The 15,395-nt window shown below is 39.4% G+C and overlaps 1 protein-coding gene across 1 annotated transcript in view; it reads left to right on the top strand.

The window, feature by feature from the left end:
* The window catches only part of LOC129690980 (mucin-19-like), a 78,049-nt gene that overhangs the window by 10,272 nt on the left and 52,382 nt on the right, over positions 1–15,395 (top strand). The window lies entirely within an intron of this gene.

Raw genomic sequence — 15,395 nt, 5'->3', positions numbered from 1 at the left:
ACCTCATTCTGAGTTCCCAATGAGAGACCACACTGTTCTTCTGTTTTTGTTAAGAAGAAAGCAGGGTGTATCTAGCTTAAATTGCGAGTTTCTGTCAAGCCTGTGTTTCTGAGATCAAGAAATTGTCTAAAAGATTGTAGCTGCTGTGGTGTCAGGTGGTAAGGTGATGATTTTAATTTTGTCTGAATACTAAATATGAATATTACACTTCTGACCTATGTTTCTGATGGCAATGATTTTCCATTCTACAGCTGAAACACATGAAGAAGATACATGGGCCAAGTTAAAGAAAGTATTGGAAGGAGTACATAACAATCAAAAGAGTGGTTCTGATGGCTCAGGTAGTCAAGTGTCCGTCAAAACTGAATTATGTTGAACTTGCAAAGCATTTTGTTGTTGTTGTTGTTGGAAGCTGAAATATTTGCCAGTTGTAATGTCTAGGTGCTTTGGTAGAAGACTGGGAAAGTGAAAGGCACAGTGTTGTTGGTCATAGATCTGGATCATAGCCCTTGGCTGACAATGATCCTAGTGAACATGGAAGATTTCTCTGACAAGGCAGAGTCTGGGTGTGTTTCCTGTCACATATTTCATGATCAGTTCCTTTTGGTCATGTTTGCGTCATACGTTCTACCAACAACCTTCTAATAATCTGGCCGAACTGTGGGTGGAAAAGGGGTTGGGTGTAGAGCATTTACTGAAAAGAACTTTGTAGCAACAACTGAGGGAGAGACTGAATTCTTCTGGAACTGGACTCAAGATTCTCAGACATGAAGCTGTGGCACAGGGATAGCATGCTACTAAGCTTGGTCCTCCTGAGAATTTTAAATGAGTTCAAAACTCATTGTTTTATAACTTGCATTTTCATTATCTATCAAAAGGAGAGAACTGGTTTCTCCACTTTTGCCATTAGAGAAGGTCAGAATAGATGTGTTAGATTTTTTGCATATATCCTGATGAAAATGGACCATGTGAGTCCAAGGGTTCTTGATAGCACATGATCTCTAGTAATCAAGCTATGAGCCTATGTGTCCCCACACAGTGCTGCTTTGAGGAATGATGTACAGCTAAAAGCATCCTTATGTTTATGATCTTACCATTTCTAAGTGACTCGTATGAGGATAGTGGGCTGTAAACATCAGTTGGAGATGCTACAGAGTCAGGACACCCTCTGATTCTCCAGGGAAATAACCACTTTTATCTTGTGGAAGTGAGGAAAACGTAGATATTAACAGTCTTTCTGCAGGGGTTGGATCCTTCAATGGTAGAAACAAGAGTGGCTCAGGTATCCTGAGCTACATTTTATCCCAGGGGCGTCTAGCTATAAGATGTACTCTGACTTTAAATTTCCTATGAGGAAACACTTGCTCCCATCATCTCATTCTGGATGCGTTTGAGAAAGAAGGGAAGGCTAAAAGTTAATTCAGACTTGATCTGTGAATCACACTGGTTTGGTGAAGATGGCCTGTGAGTAAATCGGTTAGAAGCTTTAAATTCTGATGTTTCCTTCCTCAGAACAAACTGTTTGTTTATGTATATTGAAATTTTACTGCCTTAGATTGTGAATCCTGACCTTTTCCAAAGTGTGATTGTAAGATGAAGAAAGTTACCAGGGAACTGGTCATGGTAGGATTAGAAGAACGAGGGATGAGAGCAGTGGATCAGGCGGTTAGTCCAAGCAGTGTGAACAAGTGAGATCTAAATTCAGTCAAGTTTAGTGTTTCATTTCTCTGATCATAAAGGAATCCAAGCCATTTCAATTGGTCATTGCCGAAGGAAGGGCAGAGATAAATTTGAACTTGAAATTTCTTGTTGAAATTCATGCTCTGACAACAATTTATGCTAAAAGATCCTTGGTAATCTATGCTTAGAACATAGATTCATGAAAATACATAGAAGGTAGGTCGGATCTAGTTGGATACTTTGGTTTTTGTCAAGTCATTGTCTGTGAGAACAGAGAATATGAACTTACAGGTGTCAGTTACGTAGTGTCAGATGGTTAGGGGCAGATAGTTTAATCTGTTTGGATACATAGTATTGGTATTATGTGTTTGACTTGTTTTCTGATGATATCCCTTTACCTCCTACAGCTGACATGTCTCATATGAAAGGATTTCCTCTATTACTATCTCTCTTAAGAGACAAATTTGGAAAGGCTGGTGGCAGTGGCTCAGGTGTTCAAGTGTCAGGTATTCGTGTGGCAGCGCAGTCGGAATTATGCTTAGCTTGCAAACATTTGTTATTTCTAGCCGAGGCATTTGCCAGTTGTCTGGTTTCCTTGGTATAGGAGTAGTAAAAGCAAGAGTTGTGGTTGTTCATGGACCTGAGTCAAAGCACTTTGCTGACCACTATCTTAGTGAAACATGGAAGAGGATTTCTCTGACTTGGTATATTCTTGGTGTGTTTCCTGTCATATGTTTATTATCAGATATTTTTTAATGCTGTTGCATAATACAGTCTGCCAACAATTTTCTAACAATTTGGCAGAACTGTGAGTGTAAGGAGGGATTTGGTGTACAGGACTGGAGAGCTTTTGGGCAAGGACTGAGGAAAGACCTGAATCCTCCTGGAACGTGGCTCATGAGTCCCAGTGAGGATGCTATGACATAGGCACACCCACTCTACTAAGTTGGGTCCTCCTCAGAATTTTAAATGTGCTCACAACTCTTTGTTTTGTGACTTACATTTTTATTCTCACTTCAGTGAGAGAGAACTACTTTCCAATAGTGCCATTAGAGAAGGTCAAAGTGGATGTTTGACCTTTGTGGCTTTGTTTGATTTAATTGAACCATATGATTCCCAGGACTCTTGAGACCCTGTGATCTCCAGTAACCAAGCTACAAACCTATTTATTTTCACACAGGAAAGTTCTGGAGGCTGATGTACAGCCAAAGTCATTCTTTTCGTTTTTAATTTAATTTTATTTTTCTCTTATCAGTTACATTTTATTAACTCTGTATCCCAGCCGTGTCCCACTCCCTCATTCCCTCCCAATCCCACCCTCCCTCCCTCATCTCCACCGTGCCCCTTTCCAAGTCCACTGATATGGGGGGACCTCCTCCCCATTCATCCGATCCTGTTTTATCAGGTATCTTCAGGACTGGCTGCAAAGCCCTCCTCTGTGGCCTAACAGGACTGCTCCTCCCTTAGGGGGTGGGGAGGTCAAAGAGCCAGTCACTGAGTTCCTGTTAGAAATAGTCCTTGTTCCCCTCACTATGGGAAACCAATTGGTTACAGAGCTACCACAGGCTACCTCTGAGCAGAGGTTCTAGGTTATAGCCATACATGGTCCTTGGTTGAATGACAGTCTCTGAGAAGACCCTGTGCCCAGATATATTTGGTCCTTGTGGAGCTCCTATCCTTTCCCCATCATACTAACTCCCCTTCTTTCATATGATTCCCTGTACTCTGCCGAACGTATGACATGAGTCTACTGAGCGCATCTGAAAGACTCTTAACTAGCAGTGTTTTCAAAGCAGATACAAAGACTCATGACCAAACCTTCGGCCAACGTCATTCTTATGGTCATGGTTTTGCCTTTGTCAAGTGACACATATGAGAACAGTGGGCAGCAGTCATCACTGGGAGTCCCCACAGATTCAGGAGACCTCCTCATACTCTGGGGAAAACAGTCAGTGAGGAGAATGGAGAGACTGATTAGTAGTCAGTCTGTAGGGGCTGGACCCTTTAATGATGGAAATGAGAGTGGCTCAGGTCTCTTGACCTATAGTCCATTCCAGGGACATCCTGCTTATAGCATGTACTCATATTTTGAATTTCCTATGGAGGAAATACTTGCTGTCATCATCTGTTTCTGGATGTGTCTGAAAAAGAAGCAAAGGTTAACACTGAAGACAGACTTGATTTGTGAATCACATTGGTTAGAGCAAAGCACACTTAATAATTCAGCTGTTGCCCATAGAATGGTGGTGTTTCTTTCCTCAGACAAAACCATTTGAGTTGATGAGGATTGAATTTTTTTTTCTGTCGTAAAATTGTTAATCCTAACATTTTTCAGGTGGCAACCCTAAGATGAAGAGATTGACAGGTGAACAGGTCAAAGTAAGATGGGAAGAAGGAGATATGCCTGCAGAGGACCAGGCAGTCTGAATAAAGAGTGTGAGCCAGCGAGACCTAATTCCAACCAGTAGTTTAAAGCACTTCATTTCACCGAATTTGATGGAATTGAGTGATTTTAATTAGTCAGTTCTGAAGGAAGGGTAGAGATAAATTTGAACTTGAAATTTCTGGATGAAATTCATCCTCTGGCAATAAACTATACTAACAGTTCTTTGGGAACCTAGTCTTGTGGCATGGACTCAAGGAGAGGCATAGAAGCAAGGATGGATGTAGTTTAGATTCTGTACTTTTTGTCAACTCAGTGTTTGTGTTGCCAGATGGTTGGGACCAGACAGTTTAATTTGTCTGAATACAAATATGAATATTAAATGTTTGACTTGTTTTCTGATGATTTTATTTTACCTCCTACAGTTTGCATGCCTAATCAAAAGTGTATGCAAGGTTTAACAAGGAATATAGCAGATGAATTTGGAGACAAAAAAACTGGTATCAATAGCCCTGTTAGTCAAGTCTTAGTGTTTGGCAATCACATCTACATTTTCCTGAGCTTCCAAACCCTGGTTTTATTGTCAGTTGAGTTATTTGCTAGTTCTAAGTTCCCTGGGAGAGGACTAGTGAAATGAAGGGCAGAATTGTGGTCGGTCATGGATCTGGGTCAAAGCCGTTTACTGACAGTGATTTTAGTGAATATGGACAATTCAGGATCTGGAGTGTTTTCTGTCAGGTATTTCATATCAGATGTTTTTTGGTCATCTTTGTACAATACAGTCTTTCAACAACCTTCTACTGATCTTGCTGAATGTAAATGGAAGAGGTTTAGGGTTTTGTGTAGAGCATTTAGCGAAAAGAACTTTAGGTCCAGGTCTGATGGAATGAGCAGAATTCTTCTGAATTCAGATCCATGAGTGTCAGTGCTGATGCTATTTCTCATCCACTTTTCCTTTGTTGGGTCCTTCTAAAAAAAGTAAATGTATTCCAAATTATTATTGTTTTGTAACTTTCCAACAAAGAGAGAGAACTAGTTTCTCCAGATTCATGAACGGAAAAAGGAAGAGTAAATGTTTTTGTTTGTTTGGGGTTTTTCTGATTCCACTACACTTTTTGGCCATGGTTAAAGTGATGTAGACTTTGAGGGAAAAGGTGGACCACAGTTCTCAAAGCTGTAGATAGGCTAGAATCTCCAGTAGTCTAGCTGTGAAATCCTTGTCCCATTCAGTGCAGATATGAAGATGAATGCATAGCCAAAGTCATTTTCGTGATTGTGATTTTTACCTTTGCCAGGTGACTCAAATCAGATAAGTGTGTCAAAGTCCTTAGCTGGAGCCTCCACAGACCCGGGAAACCAGAACTCAGAAACTCAGAAACTCCAGAGCCAGGAAGAACCTGGGTCTGGTGGAAGTGGGGGGAATGGAAAGGATAGCAATGGCTCTTCTGGGGCTGGAAGCTTGAATACTGGAAATGGGGGTGTCTCAGGCATCTTGACCTGCATTTCATTCCTAAAATATGCCAGCAAATAGCATCCTTCATAATTACCTTTTATCATTTTTGATTTTCCATTAGGAAGCAATAATTTGTCTTCTGGGCCTGGAAGTACTACGAGAAGTAACGTTTCAGCCAGCGTTGATCCTTCTACACAAAGTGAACAAGCCGGCACTGGTGTTAGTCCGGGAGATGCCTGTTCTACCTACAGGGCCGCTCCTGTGGTTTAGATATTTAGAGTAACCTCTCACTTTAAAATCATGATTTTTGAAATCTGCTTTTAAAAACAACAATGAAAATAATTAACATTCACATCATGATTTACAAATCAAGTCAGAGTTTTGAAGTCTCATGCTCTATTTAGTCATTATCTAGTAGAAGCCTTTTATCCTTTGTTGGCATGTAAGGAGCCGGGGATTGTTTTGGTTCCCTTGTTTGTCTTCATTCTATGTTGATTTGGATTTCACTCTGGTGCTTAGTATTATTGTGGATAAGTTTGGCTTAATCTTTATATCCTGGATGTAGAGTTGAATGGCTAGGTAATTTTTGCAGATTTCTGAGATGCATAACCAAATTGATCTTCTTTTATGCAATATCAGAGGAATTTTATAAAGGGTGACGATAATATTCATGGCTGGTGCGACATCCACTTTGATGGTGTCAACTCTTAGGAATTGGTACAGGAAATGGCCCCCTCACACCAATGTGGGCCTGAGACCTTCCAATGAAATGAGTATTCAGAAAAATATTCAGTATGCACTAGAACAGGATATTAGGCTTCATATCTGGCTACAGTAGAAACCTAAAAATCAAATGATACGTCATTCTGTAATAATATGAATTTTAGCTCAGGATTGGCTATTAATGAATCTGCTAAAAATGGCCTTGTCACACAGCAATAAAATTGTTGTCTTTTAGTTGTTCTTCATCTTTGGGTATAAAAATTTGTAGTCATCATTTATGTTCAACTAATAAAATTGAAATCATTATCCTTTGCTGCTGATTTTATTCAACTGTCACTTGATGGAGGTAGACAAGAGACACTGAATTTTTGTATCCTATGTTTGTTGGCATTAGTGCAGATATCCAGACTTTGTTTTTGTTGTTGCAGAATGTATTAGGAATTAGCATCTCTCTCTTTTTTTTAAAGCAAAGTTGAAGTTTATTAAAAAGTGGTTTTTAACATATTTTTTAATGTTGTCATCAAGGGAGAGAGGATGATGTATAGAAAGAGTACACATTTGAGATACTCCTCCAGAGATATGACATTTAAGTCTCTTTCTCTCTCATCTACCTATGTATCTACATCTCTCTCTCTCTCCCTCTCCATCTATCTATCTATTTATATCTGTCTGCCTATGTATTGATCAATCAACCTGTTAATATCTCTCTGTATCTGTCTTGTTTTTGTGCTTTTGAAATTACCCTGTTCAAAGACTTCAGAGATTATGTAAAGGACCTTGGAAAACTTATTTTTGTCTATGATATTTTTCTTTAGTAAGTGACAGTAAGGTCATGTAGAGGTGCATTGGACAGGATTTCAGACTAATATGGATAAAACCATTAGTCACATACCTAAGGAATTCTCAGTATATGTTGGGCCATAACATGGTTTAAAGTCTTGTCTCTGAGATGATCTCAATTTTCAGCAAACATAAGGGAGTGGCTTCTTTCCTTTTTAATGTCCCCTTAACTTTCCCTCTGACTTTATCCTGTCTTCATTTCTTTCAAATTTTTCTATTTTCCCTTAAGTGTTGTTGATGACTGAAGTTCAATTTTCTGAAGGTTTCTAAGGCTGAATATCATTGTAGATCCTACCTATGCAGAGGTCAAAGTTTTGACATTTCTGATCTATGGAAAACATGACAACAAAATAAAAATTACACAGTAGATTGATCATTGTGTTTAATCCTGAAATTAGCACAAAAAATAGGAAATCTTTACTATGAGTTTGCTGAGAGTATGTTGGTAGTAAACTATTAAAATTTACAGGAACATTAGATAACTTTGCTTTGGCTGTGTTTATCTTGGGAGACTGAGGACATATGCCCAATGATGCTAGCTGTGTATGGGCAGAGGTCCATTGTAATAACGACAGGGGTCTCCTGTGTTGTGGCCAGATCAAGGCCATCTGCTTTGTAGGAGGTCTGTGCTCATGACTTTAGCTCCTGAATTTAGGAGTGTACTCAGAGGTTAGTGGACTTTTGTCTGTTCGTTTTTGTCGCTGCTGTTAGAGGTCCTATTTATTACAAAACACCATCATACTCTGGTTTGTAAATGACAATGCCTTCAGGGTAGTCTCGTCCAGCAAACTTTTCTTATACCGAAAAATTTCCTTATACCCAAAGAAATCCTAATGTACAACTCTCACCAATCCACCCTGGGGCAAATCTTGCCCATAGATTGCTTGAACAAAACCATTTAGTGCAAACGGGACCAACCCCACTTGATTCTAGATCTCCATTTCCGATCAGTAAACAAACAAACAAAACCAACATTTTCTTTACTGTTGTGGTGTATTACTGTCTGTGGTAGGAATCCATCCTGTTAGACAGTTGTTTTTTTTTGTTTTTTTTGTTTTTTTTTTTATACTAATCAACTGAATGATCCTGTTGCTCTAGACAAAAGGGAGCCTATTGACAGGCCTGCCCTTTAGCCTGGTGATCCACATGCCATCACCCTGAATCTGAAGCTGTCCTTTCCGATCATCTGATAAAACCTGGCGTACTATTTGGCACACTAATTTTATTTGGGCTTAGCCGTAACCCCTGTTTGGGAGGGGGTGAATCTCTGCCAGAGGAAAATATCCCTGTGCCTGGTTTGGAGATCAGTAACATTTACTGGCCATAAACGTTAATAAAATTTGAAGCTATTTAAAAGATGAAAAACTTTTGTTTTTCATCCTAAGTAAGTTGCTACTGCTATTTCCAGTCCTGATTTTTATAAAGCAGATATCCCCTGAAACAGAAATAGTAGAGACCAGTCTTCTTCCATAGTGTTCCAAACATTGCTGTGGCTGGTTTAAAAGGGAATTAGTTTCAAGGTAAATATGGCTTATTGGAATCAATTAAAAAGAAATTAAAAGCTTACCACCTAAACATGGCTATATACTTGAGAATATAAAAGAGCAATTTCAGGAAAGAATCCAGTGTTGAAAAGTCCGGGATGGGGACAGACGACACGACTATAACATGATTATAAGAACAATCCCTAAAAGAAAAATACTAAAGCAACTTTGAACATAAAGTCAGAATGCCAGATATTGACAGATTTGTAATTAGAGCTTAGCTGTGTGTTTAAAACTTTCAGACATCTTTTCTTTGTTTGAAGAAAATTTTCAAGTCTTCTAACAGTTTGCTTGTGTAACCCCTTTACCCTCAGAAAGTTTCTGGGGCTCTGGAGATTCAGAAAGCGAGGGTTTTGTTAGACAGAACAACTTCTTGAATAATTTTAGTTGTAGTTGGCTAAGCTTCTGTCTATCTAGAAATATTTACATTCTTTAAGAGGTGTCTGAGATAAAGCAAGGTTAGCATCACCCCCTCCCCGCACACAAGAGTATACATTTTTATACAGGGTAAAGCAAAGTCATAGGTTTGGTCAAAACTCTGAGTTATCACATAGCAGACAGGCCGTGACACGTGACAAGAATAGTTTGTTTACTGCACTTCTTTCCAGGTGACTCAAGTCATGAGATCCTTTGACACTTGCCACAGAATCTAATAGTGTCCCGTGAGTGATTCCAGCAGCCATTTTTCAGAGTTGGCCTGGGAGCGTCCCTTCAGCGAACACTGTGAACTTCATGCCGTTATTATTTTGCCCTATAGAAGGCAAAAGGTTTTCTTTGTATAGATTAACCCGGGCTGATAATTGTAACTCCTTTTAACATTTGTAAATTAAGGGTTTCATAATCTTTTGGTTTAGGATGTTCCCTTCAACAGGGGTTACTATGTAAATTCATTTAGAAAGGAGCCCTGCCATGTTTGTTAATGCCAGAAAACATAGAGTTATACAAAGTATCTCAATGCCTGCCATAGCTGCTTGAGGTCGGCTTCTATAGAAAATATCCTGCAACTGTTGTCTCCCAAGATATCCATCCTCAAAGCTGAAGGCCTCTCCTTTCACAGAGGGCCAAAGCCCTGTGTTCCTAGAAGCCCATCCAGGGAAGGTATTTTTCAGGACACTGCTTTTCTAGAGCAACACCAAGCATCGCCCTTTTCAAAACCACTTTGTTTTCCCTGTTGTTTCTCTGCATTTGTTCCAGGGGGCAGGGTTCGCACGAGTTGAGCTTATTCTTGTATTTGTGACCATCTTCGCTGGCACTTTGCTTATATGTTTTATCACCACTGCTGATACTCCGGAAGCGAAATTTAAGGATTGACATATATTCTCAATTGTCATTTCAGTAAAGTATCTCCTTCACAATGATGATATGATAAAGAATTTCTATTTCTGTTTTGCAGTTGTTTGATATATATGAATACTCTCAGTTGGTTGAGCACAGTTAACTTGAAGGACAAATGACAAAGGCAAAAGAAGTAGTTTGAACGGAGGTTGGATGCCACTCTCATTCAAACCAACTGTCATTTAAGATACACGTTTTTGTCAAATAATGTAACAGTATCTTTAGTCACATGTCAGTGGTATGTCATAGTGGTGTAGATCAGTTGAGATAGATTTTAAAAGTGAGATAGTAAAGGTAGGAGCTTTATATAGCTCATGCTGAAACTGACTGTTAATGACCCACACTCATTAACCATCAAAAACTGGTTAAAAAAATTAAAAACATTAAGGGGGCTGGAGAGATGGCTCAACGGTTAAGAGCACTGGCTGCTCTTCCAGAGGTCCTGAGTTCAATTCCCAGCAACCACAGGGTGGCTCACAGCCATCTGTAATACGATCCAATGCCCTCTTCTGGCGTGCATGAAAAGAGCTTACTCATATACATAAAAGAAATAAACAAATCCTTAAAAATGTAAATATTGACATAGGTGTAGCCAGGCACCACAATGTCTACCTTTGAAGCTCCTTCCTAATGTCTAAAGAATATTGCCTGATGAGGTCCTCCCCTATCGGTGGACTAGGCATAGGGCGTAGGGCAAGAAGAGAGAGGGTGGGTGGGACTGAAAGGAGATGGGGGCGGGCTATAGCCAGGATACAAAGTGAATAAATTGTAATAATAAACACATACACACATACATACATTCTAGCAATACTTGTGCTTAAAACAATTTAAAAAATAATTTTGAAATATAGCCAAGCATCCTTCACAAACCTTTGTGGTTCACACTTTGGTTTTTCCTTATCTGTTCATTTCTGATTGGGGACAATCTCTTATTTTTTTTAAAAAAAAAACCCTTTATATCCCTTAAATCCCTTGTTCAGCCACTTCCTCTTTAACACTTTTGAAAATATATTTCTGTATATAAAAGTTTTCCTAGCTTTATCTTATTTGATGTTTCATTCCTGACTTGCTATTTATAATATTTCTAAATTTAGAAAAACAATACTATATTAACAGCAACCCAAAAAACTGCATTTAAATGTTCATCTTTAAACATCTTAAACATCTAACAGGTATAAATACAGGCAAAGCTTAAACTAAGAGCACTGGAGACATTGCTATCTTTTCTTATTGATACATTTATTTGTTTATATTTAAATTTAATTTACTTACTTCTAACAATTTATTCACTTTATATCCCCACTGCAGCCTTCTCCCTCATCTCTTCCCAGTCCCACTCACCCTCCCTCTTCTTCCCCTATACATTTTCCCTAGATAGGGGAGGACCTCCTCCCCTTCTATCTGACCCTAGCTTATCAGGTCTCATCAAGGCTGGCTGCATTATCTTCCTCTGTGGCATGGCAAGACTGCACCCCCAGAGGGAGGTAATCAAAGAACCAGCCACTGAGTTCATGTCAGAGACAGCCTCTGCACCCCTTACTAGGGAACCCATTAGGAAAATGAGCAGCCTATGGGCTTCCTCTGAACAGGGGATCCAAGTCCTCTCCATGAAAGGTCCTTAGTTGGAGTATCAGTTTCTGTAGGCTCCCTTGGGCCCAGTTTTTTTGTTTGTTTGTTTGTTTTTGTTTTTGTTTTTGTTTTGGCTCTGTTGTTCTCCTTGTGGAGTTCCTGTCCCCTACAAGTCTTTCTATCTCCCTCTTCTTCCATAAGGTTTCCGGCACCCTGTTCAAAGTTTGGCTTTGAGTCTCAGTATCTCCTTCCATACCCTGGTGGGTAGAGTCAGTGGTCCTCTGTGGAAGGCTCCTGTCCTGTTCCTTTTCTTTTCCTACTTCTACTCTATCCTGTTTGCTCTTCTGAATGAGGATTAACATCTTCCCTAGGGTCCTCCTTGTTGTTTAGCTGCTTTAGGAGTATAGATTTTAGTATGTTTATTCTATATTATATGGCTAACATCTACTTATAAGTCTTTACCTTATGTGTCTTTCTGCTTCTGGGTTACCTCACTCAGGATGATCTTTTCTAGTTCCCACCATTTGCTCTCAAATTTCATTATTTCCTCGTTTTTAATTGCTGAGTAGTATTCCATTGTGTAAATGTACCACACTTTCTGTATCTATTCCTCCAATGAGGGACATCGAGGTTGTTTCCAGATTCTGGCTATTACAAAAAAAAAAAAAAAAAAAAAAAAAAAACTGATATGAACATAGTTACATAGTTGATCAAATGTCTTTATTGAATGGTAGGGCATCTTTTGGCGTATATGCCTAGGAATGGTATAGCTGAATCTTGAGATAGTACTATTCTTAATTTTCTGAGAAAGTGCCAGATTGATTTCCAAAGTGGTCATACAAGGTTACAATTGCACCAGCAATGGAGGAGGGTTCCTTTTTCTCCACAACCTCTCCAGCATGTCCTGTCACTAGAACTTTTGATCTTAGCCATTCTGATGGGTGTGAAGTGAAATCTCAGGGTCATTTTGATTTGCATTTTTGACAAATAAGCCAAAACCATACAATGGAAAAAAGCATCTTCAACAAATGGTGCTGATCTAACTGGATGTCTACATGTAGAAAAATGCAAATAAACTTGTATTTATCACCTTGCTCAAAGTTTAAGTCCAGGTGGATCAAAGACTTCAACATAAAACCAGACACACTAAATCTCTTAGAAGAAAAAGTGGGGAAGAGCCTTGACCTCATTGACACAGGAGACTACTTCCTGAACAGAACACCAACAGCACAGGCTCTAAGATCAACAACTGAAAAGCTTCTGTAAAGCAAAGGACACTGTCATTAGAATAAAATGACAGCCTACAGACTGGGAAAGGATCTTCACCAACCCTCTATCAGACAGAGGGCTAATATCCAGAATATGTAAAGAACTGAAGAAGTTAAACAGCAACAAACCAAGTAATCCAACTAAAAAATGGAGTAGAGAGCTAAACAGAATTCTCTGTAGAGGAGTATCGAATGGCAGAGAAACACTTAAAGAAATGCTCAATGTCCTTAGTCATTCGGGAAATATTTTGGCTTTTGATGCAGAGTTTTACCATGTTACATTAGCTGACCTGGCCTTTGGTACACAGCCTCAGGCTGGCTTTCAATCTTGGTAGTACTGAGTCACAAATGTGCATCAGTATTAATAAGGTTATCATCTGTTAAAATATTTCATCATTTTTTAAAGGTGGGAAATCGTATTGAGAATTAGACCCAGAACCTCATGCCTCCCAGGCAAGTCCTCTATAGCTAAGCTACATTGCAGCCCAGCAAGTTTGAATTAACTTGTTTGTTACATGTTTTTGAGTTCTTTGGCTTTAGAAGAGTTTGGATTAAGTAAGCCTGTATTTAGAAACTGACATGGAAACTTGCAAATATACTGTACAAACAAAAGCACACCTTCAGGTAACGCATAGTAATCATTAAAATAAACCAAATCAAAAGGCCTGTAGAGTCTTCATGACACATGATCTCTAATTCCTAATTCGTGCTTCTAAAGGTATTACTCTTAGTGAAACCAAGGTAGAACATTTTCATTAAAGAGTATAGGACTTAACCTATTGTTGGCCTTAACAGAAAAGGGAGAATCAATCAAGGATAAAACTAGTGATGAAGACTTAAGGCAAAATCTTTTGCTCTGTGAAGAACTAACCAGCACGAGGGAGATACCCTAACAAACAGAAAGTGTTTCCTTTTAAAGATGTGTGTGTGTGAATGTGTGTGTGTGTGTGTGTGTGTGTGTGTTTGTGGGTGAATGCCGCATGAGTGATGATGTTTACCAAGGCCAGAAAAGGGTAAGACAGGTCCCTGCAAACTGGAATTATAGGCAATTGTGATATTGGAACAGGGAAGCCCAACTCAGGTCCTCTTGAAGAGCATCAAGTGTTCTTTGCTGCTAAGCCATCTCTCCAGCCCTGAAAATTTCTCTTTTAATACCATTTTTTGATAAAAATTTATCTACCTTCTTATTTATAATGACATGAAACTATATCCCCTGTGATCATGGATGCATCCAAAAGAAAATGGGAGGAAGAAGAAAATCTCAGGACAAATTCAGATTGAGTTCCCCTGTGAACTAGGTATTGCTGGCCTGGCACATTTTCTTTCTTTTTTTTTTTTAATTTTATTTTTCTCATTAGTTACATTTTGTTAATTCTGTATCCCTCATTCCCTCCCCAGTCCCACCCTCCCTCCCTCATCTCCTCCCTGCCCCTTTCCAAGTCCACTGATAGGGGAGGACCTCCTCCCCTTTCATATGACTCCGTTTTGTCAGGTATTTTCAGGACTGGCTGCAAAGTCCTCCTCTGTGGCCTAACAGGACTGCTCCTCACTTGGGAGGTGAGGAGGTCAAAGAACCAGTCATTAAGTTCCTGTTAGAAATAGTCCTTGTTCCCCTTACTATGGGAAACCAATTGATTACTGAGCTATCACGGGTCACATCCGAGTAGAGGTTCTAGGTTTTATCCTCTCATAGTCTTTGGTTGAATGTCCATCTCAGAAAAGACCCTGTGCCCAGATATGTTTGGTCCTTGTGGAGCTCCTATCCTTTCCCCATCAGACTAACTCCCCTTCTTTCATATGATTCCCTGCACTCTGCCAAGGGTTTGGTTATGAGTCTTAGTATCTACTTTGGAACACTGCTAGGTAGAGTCTTTCAGATGCCTTCTGCGGTTGACTCCTGTCATACATTCAATGCATATTCCATTTGTCTTTCTAAATGAGGATTGATCATCATACCCCGTGTCTGCTTTCTTCATTATCTTCTTTAGGTGTATAGATTTCAATATGTTTATCATATCTTTTAGGTCTATATAAGCGAGTATATTCCATGTTTGTCTTTCTCCTTCTGGGATACTTCACTCAGAATGATCTTTTCTAGATCCCACCATTTGCCTGCAAATTTCATGATTTCCTCTTTTTTTATTGCTGAGTAGTATTCCATTGTGTAAAAATACCACAATTTCTGTACCCATTCCTCCGTTGATGGACATCTGGGTTGTTTCCAGGTTCTGGCTATTACAAATAAAGCTGCTACAAACATGGTTGAGCAAATGTCCTTATTGTCCTTGAGCAAATTTTGGGTATATGCCTAGCAGTGGTATAGCTGGGTCTTGAGGAAGCACTATTCCTAGTTGTCTGAGAAAGTGCCAGATTGATTTCCAAAGTGGTTGTACCAGTTTACATTCCCACCAGCAATGGAGGAGGGCTCCCCTTTCTCCACAACCTCTCCAGCATGTGTTGTCACTTGAGTTTTTCATCTTGGCCATTCTGATGGGTGTAAGGTGAAATCTCAGGGTCGTTTTGATTTGCATTTCCCTGATGGCTAATGATGTTGAGCATTTCTTTAAGTGTTTCTCTGCCATTCTATATTCCTCTACAGA

The sequence above is a fragment of the Psammomys obesus genome, unplaced genomic scaffold, assembly GCF_907164565.1.
Source record: "Psammomys obesus unplaced genomic scaffold, mPsaObe1.curated_primary_1811, whole genome shotgun sequence".
Taxonomy (NCBI): domain Eukaryota; kingdom Metazoa; phylum Chordata; class Mammalia; order Rodentia; family Muridae; genus Psammomys; species Psammomys obesus.
Note: the sequence above shows the minus strand (reverse complement) of the source record. Positions and strands in the feature narration are given on the sequence as shown.